The sequence below is a fragment of the Triticum aestivum genome, chromosome 7B (genome assembly GCF_018294505.1).
Source record: "Triticum aestivum cultivar Chinese Spring chromosome 7B, IWGSC CS RefSeq v2.1, whole genome shotgun sequence".
NCBI classification, from domain to species: Eukaryota; Viridiplantae; Streptophyta; class Magnoliopsida; order Poales; family Poaceae; genus Triticum; species Triticum aestivum.
In genome coordinates, this window is record NC_057813.1 from 752,497,421 (window position 1) to 752,508,035 (window position 10,615).

General features: G+C 43.1%; 1 long non-coding RNA gene and 1 pseudogene across 1 annotated transcript; one reads left to right on the forward strand and one right to left on the reverse strand.

Moving 5' to 3' along the window:
• Window positions 1-214: 214 nt before the first annotated feature.
• On the forward strand, window positions 215-2,308 carry LOC123158754 (protein argonaute 1D-like; annotated as a pseudogene).
• Window positions 2,309-4,627: 2,319 nt separating this feature from the next.
• Window positions 4,628-9,919, reverse strand: LOC123160884 (uncharacterized). Its single transcript, XR_006480442.1, has 9 exons — window positions 9,492-9,919; window positions 9,352-9,388; window positions 9,206-9,248; window positions 7,654-7,719; window positions 7,330-7,560; window positions 6,804-6,862; window positions 6,659-6,729; window positions 4,922-4,989; window positions 4,628-4,839 (listed from the first exon to the last, which is right to left on the reverse strand). It is a non-coding gene; the product is annotated as an uncharacterized lncRNA (long non-coding RNA).
• Window positions 9,920-10,615: the final 696 nt, after the last annotated feature.

Genomic DNA, 10,615 nt, shown 5'->3' on the forward strand with positions numbered 1-10,615 from the left:
AACTTAAATTCGTATAGGCGTCTCCGTGCCACTGAGCCTCCGGTGAGTTGGATCGTTTACATGTGCGCCAAGGAACATGATTTTTAGCAACTCGCATCATTCGTGAACAAGGGGATATCGTGACGCGCTTCGCTCGCGCTGGGGCGGCTCAACCCAACCTTTGCTCGCGCTAGGAAATACCTTAGTCGTAGAACCTTAACAGTAGCGTGGGGTAATGGGCCACCGCTACAAGTACGACTTAGTAGTAGCGCGGGCCGGCCCGCCGCTACAGGTAAGACTTAGTAGTAGCACGGGCCCATGGCCCAAGCACTGCTGCTAAGTGGGCCACAAGACCACCACCTTGGGTCTAGCTTTAGGAACAGCGTGGTCTAGGTAATCAGTGCTACAACTAATATGTTAGCTGTAGCGTTGGGTAAGCGACCTACAATGCTACTAAAACTGCACGTGGGCAGGTGGTGGGCCCAAATTAGCAATAGCGCCGGTCACCGGACACACGCCACTAGTACTTACCTTAGTCATAGCACGGGTCGCCATGCCCGCGCTACTGCTAAGCCCACCTTATCCCTTACCCCGGCCCGTTCATTTCCTCTCCCTCACCAACTCACTCTCACTCCATCTCTCTCGTGTAGCGCTCTCCGCCGTCACCAGCCGCCACCTTCGCTCGCCGCCGTTGCTCGTGCGCCACCGCCATCGAGGTAGCTCCTCCTACCTCCCTCCCTCCTTCCTCCCACCCTCCCTTCTCTCTCTGTTCTTATAGGATGTAGGTAATTTGAATGTAGGTTTTAGAATGTAAACATTGAAGAATGTAGGTTTTTAATAGAATAATTTTTAGGTCATTTGAGTAAACGTAGTTTATTTTTACTATCTTAGGTGCATTGAATAGAATAGGTAAATTTAGGTCTTTTGAATAGAAATTTTACCTTTTTCAATATAGATATTTATAGTAAGAAAATTTAGGTATGTAAATTTTTAGTATTGGAAAATTCAATTATTTTTATGTCATTATCACTTTATCATCAAAGAATGCTATATGAGATTTGATGATCTAAAATTTTCACTCGGTAGAATATGCAGGCTATTTTCTCTGTACTACTTGTTTACAACAGTAACAGTATTTCTTACTATCAATTATAGGACTTTGCTTTGGAGCCTGTTCTTCCGGTTATATACGTGCGCCCTGATCAAGTAGAGAGAGGTTTGAAAGCTATGTTCCATGATGCGATGTCAGCACTTGGACCACAGAGCAAGGAGATCGAATTACTTATTGGGATACTCCCTGATAACAATTGCTCACTTTACGGTAACTAAATTTTCGGCTATGTTTATTTCTGCAACTGTTAGGCCCTAGGTTTGGCCAAAATGCTCAGATTGTGACGATATCAGGTGACCTGAAGCATGTCTGCGAGATCGACCTTGGGCTAATTTCCCAGTGTTGTTTGACAAAGCAAGTGTTCAAGATGAACAAGCAAATTCTGGCAAACCTCTCTCTCAAGATAAATGTCAAGGTTGGTGTTCAGAGCAACACTTCCTCTTATTGCTTTTTTGTGCATTTTGTCCTGTTGTCGAGTGTAACGAGACCTTTTGTTCTGAAAGGTTGGGGGAAGGAACACTGTACTGGCTGATGCGTTCATAAGGCGCATTCCTTTGGTTACGGACAAGCCGACGATCATATTCGGCGCAGATGTCACCCATCCTCATCCTGGTGAAGACAGCAGCCCCTCATTGCTGCAGTAAGTTGTACAATCTCTTACTCCCATGTTCAGTGACTGTTCTGTACTTTTCTTCATCGATCGATCGGCATATTTGCTGAATGAAAAACATTAACCTTAAATGTCTGTCATGTTGCCTTGCGCTGCAGGTTGTGGCCTCCCAGGATTGGCCTGAGGTGACTAAGTATGCTGGCCTAGTCTCTGCTCAGACTCACAGGCTGGAATTAATGGAGGATCTGTACAATGTGACTCATGATCCTCAGAGAGGAACCATCCATGGTGGCATGGTCAGGTATCCACCTCAGTCCCTCACCCTCTCCAGTATCCTTTCCTTGTCTTTAAACTTTTCGGCAGAAGTCGAACACTGTGCTGCACATGTTTGCAGGGAGCTTCTCATTCCTTTAAGGGAACAACCTGTGACGCATCCTCAATCATTGATAATGGCCACAACCAGCAGTCAGGAATCAAGAAACATGAGCAGTTTCTTTAAAGTTTGCATTATGTACGTGGTTGTGAGGCTCAGTTCTTGTGACAACAGTCGGAGAAATCTCGTCCCACCATATGCGCCTGAATGGTCTGCAACTCAACAAACAAAATAAGGATCAGATCGTCGATGAATGGTCGATGCTGTACAAACCATACAAAAAGGAGCCTTTCGTGAAACTCATGGCATAGTCAGGCACCTACATATCACTCTGTACGTTTGGTTTATTCGGTTTACATGATTTGGTTTATACGGTTTATTGGTTTGAAAGATATTAATACTTCATTAACTACGGTATGAAATTAAAATATGGTTCGATTTCAGTATATACCAAATTATTTCGGTATGGTTTCGGTATATACCATAAAAACCAAAGTTGACGCGAATTTGAAAATGACATAATAATAGTTTATAATTTTTTTACCGAAAACACATGCTATTTTACATAAATAGTATTTAACTATATACGCATGCATTGATTCATCTGTTGATGGTTATGGACGTGTTTAGCATTTTAAGAAGAGAAAAATAACTATGTTACAAGAAAAAATTACGTGCTTAGTAGTGAATTTGACTCATGTACAAAAAAAATGACAACTTGCATGGTTGTTCATCTCAAAAAATATAAATTTATTTTTTACTTCGGTTTATTCGGTTAATCTACTTATTGATAAAATTTGCACTCTCAACCGGCCAAACTTGGGTGGATTACCTTTACGATTAAGCTGAATATAGCGTTGGAATTCGGTTTTGGGGTTATTGCGATGCTCCAGTACATCATTAGGTTGATTGTTTTTTACCTGTGTAAAAATGATATATAACACATAAAAATAAAATTCATGATACGTCTCCAACATATCTATAATTTTTGATTGTTTCATGCTATTATATTATTCATCTTAGATGTTTTATATGCATTTAAATGCTATTTTATATGATTTTTGGGACTAACCTATTAACCTAGAGCCCAGTGCTAGTTTCTGTTTTTTTTCTTGTTTTTGAGTTTTACAGAAAAGAAATACCAAACGGAGTTCAATTGACGTGCCAATTTTTGATGATTTTTTATGGACCAAAAGAAGCCCCCGGAGTAAAACAGTTGGTTCAGAAGAGTCCCGAACCGTCCACGAGAGTGGAGGGCGCGCCCACCCCCTGGGCGCGTAACCCTATCTCGTGGACGACTCGGAGACCTGACGTGAGACCGACGCCGAAAATTCTTATAAATACAGAAACCCCCAGAAAGAAATCTAGATCGGGAGTTCCGCCGTCGCAAGCCTCTGTAGCCACCAAAAACCAATCGGGTTCCGGCACCCTGTCGGAGGGGGGATCCATCGCGGGTGGCCATCTTCATCATCCCGGTGCTCTCCATGATGAGGAGGGAGTAGTTCACCCTCGGGGCTGATGGTATGTACCAGTAGCTATGTGTTTGATCTCTCTCTCTCTCTCTCTCTCTCTCTCTCTCTCTCTCTCTTGTGTTCTTGATATGGCACGATCTTGATGTACCGCGAGCTTTGCTATTATAGTTGGATTGAGTTTTCCCTTTGAAGTTATCTTATCGGATTGGGTCTTTAAGGATTTGAGAACACTTGATGTATGTCTTGCATGTGCTCATCTGTGGTGACAATGGGATATTCACGTGATCTACTTGATGTATGTTTTGGTGATCAACTTGCAGGTTCAGTGACCTTGTGAACTTATGCATAGGGGTTGGCACACGTTTTCGTCTTGACTCTCCGGTAGAAACTTTGGGGCACTCTTTAAAGTTCTTTGTGTGTTGAATAGATGAATCTGAGATTGTGTGATGCATATCGTATAATCATACCCATGGATATTTGAGGTGACATTGGAGTATCTAGGTGACATTAGGGTTTTTGGTTGATTTGTGTCTTAAGATGTTATTCTAGTACGAGCTCTATGATAGATCGAACGGAAAGAATGGTTTCGTGTTATTTTACTACGGACTCTTGAATAGATCAATCAGAAAAAATAACTTTGAGGTGGTTTCGTACGCTACAAAATCTCTTCGTTTGTTCTTCGTTATTAGTGACTTTGTTGCATGTTGAGGGACTGTTATATGATCCAATTATGTTATTATTGTTGAGAGAACTTGCACTAGTGAAAGTATGAACCCTATGCCTTTTTTCAACGCATTGCAATACCATTTTCGCTCACTTTTATCATTAGTTACCTTGCTGTTTTTATATTTTCAGATTACAAAACCTATATATATCATCCATATTGCACTTGTATCACCATCTCTTCGACGAACTAGTGCACCTATACAATTTACCATTGTATTGGGTGTGTTGGGGACACAAGAGACTCCTTGTTATTTGGTTGCAGGGTTGTTTGAGAGAGAACATCTTCATCCTACACCTCCCACGGATTGATAAACCTTAAGTCATCCACTTGAGGGAAATTTGCTACTGTACTATAAACCTCTGCACTTGGAGGCCCAACAACGTCTACAAGAAGAAGGTTGTGCAGTAGACATCAATCCACATGGGCTCATGCAATATTGGAGGAACAATGAGCATATGAGGAAAATGTTATGATATGAACCTTCGGTAAATCAGATATTGCATCATCAAGGATAACAGGTTTCTTCAAGTGCTTATCTTTTGTTTTGTCATATGCAACGACACATTGCTGAAAAGAACAACATTATAGTAAGACAAAAAAATAGTAAACGAATTACAAAAATGTGGTGGTTATTCATGTATCATCTTACCGAAAATGCTTTTGGCACTACTACTCCTTGCTTAACAACGTCATGGATGGTGGGAATTTTGGAAGCACCTGTGTTGCCAAATGTACATTCTTGTTGAGTAGTAGTGTTACAAGGTAAAAAGAAGATAGAAAAGAGACACACCACTGAAGGAAGAAAATGCAATCCTATATTGTGGTAGTCCAAAATTTGCGGCAACCATCATCCCAAGCTTAGCTTGGTAATTCATTGCGACAAGGCGGCTTAGCGCATACTTTCCAAGGAAACCATCTTCGAATTTCAGTACATCTACTACATTTTCCATTAGAACATATTTGGGACTCAGATAGTATCCATAAAGACAACCAACAGTTTGTTGCGTTCATCCTTCAGTGGATCATTGTGCGTTCTGTGCCTGTTTAATCCACTAATGCCTTGAAAAGGAGGCCCCCCACAGAGAGTAAATAGCATAAAACCATCACTTTGAGGGCTAGATTTGCAGAAAACACTGTTACATTTTTGTTGCAGAAAACACCACGTCTTGTGTAATCTTTTTGAGAAATAACTAATTGGCGGATTTGGCTCTGTTGAGCACGATTATGACATATGGGGCCCGCCAGTCAGGCTGATGTGGCACCAAAATCTCACATGGTTACATTGAACTGTTTTGCAGGACATGGGGCCCGCTTGTAAGCATTTCTTCCTACCTTTTCTCTAGTTCTTCGCTTCTTCCTAGTTTCTCTCTCTCCCCCCGAACTAGCAACATGGAGGAGCGCCACCGCCGCCCATCGCCATGGCACCGAAGCTCCAGAAATTCACCGCCGTTAGCCTGCCCTTGCCCGGATCTGGCAAGAACCGAGCCTGTGCCGCCTTCCGTACCTCATATTCATGTTCCCCGCTCCAATCCGAGCTCGGATCCGGCAAGAACCTGGACGGGCGGCACCCAAGGCACAACCTCCGCGCCCATCTGACCATCGACGACGAGAACGACATGGAGTGCCCGGCCCTCTCGGTGGTGTGGTGACTGGTGAGCCTCGAAGTCGAGCTCTGCGGCATCGCCCCCACACAGCGGGGGCACCATGACGACGAAGGGGGCTGGCCCGAGGATGATCTTGTCTGCCGTGTTGCGCCCGTTATGCCATATAGAGATGCAGTAGATCACCGAGCGAGCATAAGGGCGACATCGGCCTTTGCCTCGGCCTGGCGCGGGATGGGCGGCGGCCTCCTACCTCGGCCCCCTACCGCGACCTCCGCACAGCAATGACGACCTCTGCCTCAACCTCGACGTGATAACAATGGCGGCATCTTCTGCCGGGGCCGGTGGCAGGACGAGCAATGGTGGGTTGGTGGAGATAAGGTGAGCACGACCAAATCTTTGTCCTTTTTTTCTTTTAATGGCAGGTGGACCCCACATGGCTTCACACGAGATGACAATGTTAGCAAACTTCGTTGTTACATGTGTGGGGTATAATGTTAAGCGGCACCGCGTCAGCCTGAATGATGGGCCCATCTGTCATAAACACGCTTAACGAAGCCAAATCCGCCGATCAGTGTTTCTTGCAACAAGATTACACAAGACGTGGTGCTTTCTGTCCAGAAAATTTGATGTGTTTTCTGCAAACCTAGCCCTTAAAATGGTGATTTTATACAATTTACTCCCCCACAGATAACATCTACAGAGCCCTTCAAAATTAGAAATATGCATATGTAGATACCACAACAAAATGAACAAGAAAGAACAAAAAAGAGTATTATACTTACAGGTAACAGCAAAATACCCTCCCTAGCTATATCCACTCTCAACGAATTGTTTAATAGACTCAGGAGAATCACTGAAAGTTGTAACAAGCAAAAGGCAATATTAAAAGATTGGAATCAAAATAGAATGTAATGAAAAAGAACTGACCGAAGGCCGTCAATCGGCTCCCATGTATCATCAGCAGGTCCATATCCTTTGCACCTCACCTATAGGAGATCACATATTTTAAAAAATTATACGCTAACGTCCTAGGAAACAACCGTAGAATAATACAAAGAAGGTACAATACAATATCAATTCTGTAATATATAAGAACCTTGCATAAGAGCATCTCCAACAGGTGCACAAAAATTCGCGCCCTTAAATAGTTTTAGTGCGCACTGTAGCACTATTTGTGCGTCGTACATAAAATTGCTTTAACAGATGCCCAAAAACGCGCCCCCAATAAAACACGCAGTGTAAATTGTGAAGCGCGCGCAATCCGGCGCCTCAAATTTGCAGCTTTTGATAGCGTTTTTCAGCACGCGCCCAACCCTTTTTTGCGCGCGCATTGTTTTACAGCTTCTGCTGAAGCTGTCCGGCGCCCAAAAAATCCGGATTTTAGCACGTGGCCTAGTTTTTGGGCGCCTGTTGGAGATGCTCTAGGAACGTCGAACAATAAAGTATGTGATACCTTAAAGCAGAGGCCTACTTGACCATTCTTTGTTGGATCACCATAACATATGTTTAAAAGTTTCTCAACCTCAAATATGTCATATGGAAGAGATTCATCTTCGTCATCTGCTATCGTTTCAGCTTGACCAAAGCCCAGCACTGCGTTGTTTTTCTGGACTTCATATTTCTCATAAAGTTCATACCAATGATGAAGAAGGGAAAGAAAATCTTTGGCCTTCTCATTTCGTACCTGCAAAATTGGAGGCAAAACATACAAGTCATTATGTTTGGTTGATGAAAGAAGGATGTCACTCATTGGAGCTTTGTTGATGGAAAACACTACCTTTGTGCATGGATGGTGATCCCCCAGACTACTGCAAGCATGTTCGTTTGTATCCACCGCCCATGTCTGCGTGAGACAACAACTTTAAGATTGTCAATCTCCTTTAGATTCAGCTAAAAGCTACTAGAAATATGAAGCACACGTACATTCTTTAAATTTATGCCAGTTGTTGGACGTACTTTTGTATGTGATTTGGCAAGAAAATGTACTTTTAGAAATGAATGAATTTTCTAAGTGCACAGTCTCCTCGTATGTGTGTTTAGATGATCACTTACGTGCATGCCCTTAGTGCATGTGCTTGTATTGCTCATGCATGACCAAGACACGTAGAGATGTATCAAGGAAAGCTACGTACTAACACGTACGTGCATGTGTTAAAAAAAACACGTACGTGCATTAGATTTGGTACGCCAACAGGCGTATGTGTACCGGCCGGGTCGTACAGAGCTGGAATACATGTATTCACTTGTACATGTACGTACCTGAATTCCCACGCTCCCCGGAAAGCGTGTGTACGTATACAAATACGTATGGATAACTGGCCAGCTGGCGAGCTCAATCAACACGTAAAACTCACAAGGGCCTCGGTCAAGACTTTTTGTACCGACTAGAGCAGGCGCAAGAGATAAAAAGTTAAACGGATTATGAACTAACGCGTACAGCTTAAGCTGTCGCAGTTGATCAGGAAGCCCATCTACTTGGGCGAGGGGCTGAATGGATCGGGCGTTGATCTAAACTGCGTCCCATCCATATCGTGTCCAAGAATATCGGAAACGGTGTGCAGCGCCCTGCCCGTCTCCATCTCCCTATAAACTAGATGATACCCCGCGCGTTGCTGCGGGAATTTGTAGTAGTGTATAGGAGACTTTATAGAGTGGGAAGTAGTGGAATTTATGGAAACAATAATATAAATACATGTCTGTTTGAACCTTTGAATGGTATTATTTAATATATGGGATATCTCCATATTTGCATAATTAGAAGAATGCATCACCAACATTAAGAGAAGTAACATATATTGTAATGAGATTTTTCTCATAATATTTCAAGATAATATCATTTAGTTGTTGTCTATTAGAAGTGCATGGGAGCAAGAAACAGAAACATTTGATACTAATTTGTCAGCATGTGCACTCCATTTTACAGTACTTCATACAGTACTATTTAAAATACTACCAGGAAACAAAGAGCAATTAAATTGAAGGAGAATGAGAACAGCCCATACCTGATGCTCTCAGTGACAAAAAAATCTTCGAGGTTAGGACTGTTATTAGTAGCATAACAATAAATTACAGATATTCTATCTATAAAAAAATGATGTGTACTAAGTTTATGGGCACCACATATAGTTATCTTAAATTTGACAGAGAATGCAAGTATGTTCATAAGAGTCGCGTCATATTGTTTTATTTCTGTTGGTAGATGATTGTTGTGACAATAGTAGAACCTTGCAGCACGGGAACGACAACAATGCCAATGACACAATTGTATCACTCAGGTAATAGAAATATACCATAAAATTCATAATGTCTACTCACAGGGAACAAATTACCTGAAAATGAACCCCAATATGCCAATGTTGTGATAATGTGATACTACAAAACAACCAGAGAAGAGCAATAAAAGTAAATAATTCGTACTAAATTAACATGAGTGAGAGGGAGACAGAGAGATGTAGTTGTAGATGGGGAACAGTACATGGAAGCTTCTTCATTTGTTTGTTCTTTTCAAAACCCTAAATACATAACATTAAAGGAAGATCAATGATCCATCACATCTCGAGATATGTTTGTCGGCAGTAGTTGAGTAAGAAAGGAGTTTGGGGGAGAGATACTGACCGGACATGTTGCCGCAGAGGAGCTCGCTGGGGATGGAAAAGAGCTCCCTACTATGAAATTTCCGACCACACACAAATCAGGCCGTCTAAAAAATTATGTTCATATATGAGAAGAATGAGAGGAAGGAGAGCACCCATCTCTGGCGCAAGTAATGTTGGAGAAGGAGAGTGGCGGCGGCATGTACAGCTCCTCTTGTCCAGGCCTGGGAGTACGTCTTGAGCCATCATAACCAGCGACGGCGGGGATCGCAGGGCTCCAAGAGAGAGAGGTAGAGATAGAGGGAATGATCTCTGAGCCGGCAGCAGTGAGCAGATCTTCGATGGCGACATGCCATGAAGGCTTGGCTGGCGGCCGCGCAGTATGGACAGAGAGTTGGAGATAGGGAAGATGAGAAGAATTGGTGGAATTGTATTTAGGGAATCAGTGGAGATTTAATCGTTCAGAGAGGAACCCCGGGATATCGTTGATCAGATCAATAAGCTAGACGAAAGGTCAGAAATATTCGGTCCTTTTTACTTTCTGTGGCATGGAATCTGAACCGAAATCAACGCTGCTATTAATGGATCGCCCACGTCCCCGTGCATGCAAGAATGGATTACTGCATGCATGCCTCTTTGAATTAATGCCCAACACTAATTAGGGACACACACTTACTTACTTTCCAGAAATTTCACTGCGAGGGAGTTATCGCGATGCCAGAATCACTGCATGCATGTATATTGGGCATGCCTAGCGAGATGGAAGCTTGCATGCGGAGTCTAGCAATATTTATTTCTAGAGAGGCTGCCAAAGATTGTGAATTCCTGTTCGTGAAAGCCTATGTGGCAAAATGATAACGTGGACTACCTGCATGTTAAGAGAATGCTTTGTAGTGGGAGCAACTTCCTAAGAATGGTAGATACCCACTACATCCATGGAAAACTCACGCACGAAGCACCCAGGGGAGCCGCTGACGAAGATCGACATCATGCCGATCGTCTTTTCTCAAGGTGAGAACTGATACTAATCTCTCCCATCTCTCCTCTATTTCCACATCTCCACGGTGGTCAGCAGAGTTGCGGCCGCACGGCCGCGGCCGGAGACGGAGCCGGCCGCCGGCTCTATCTCTTACTGCTGAAGACGAC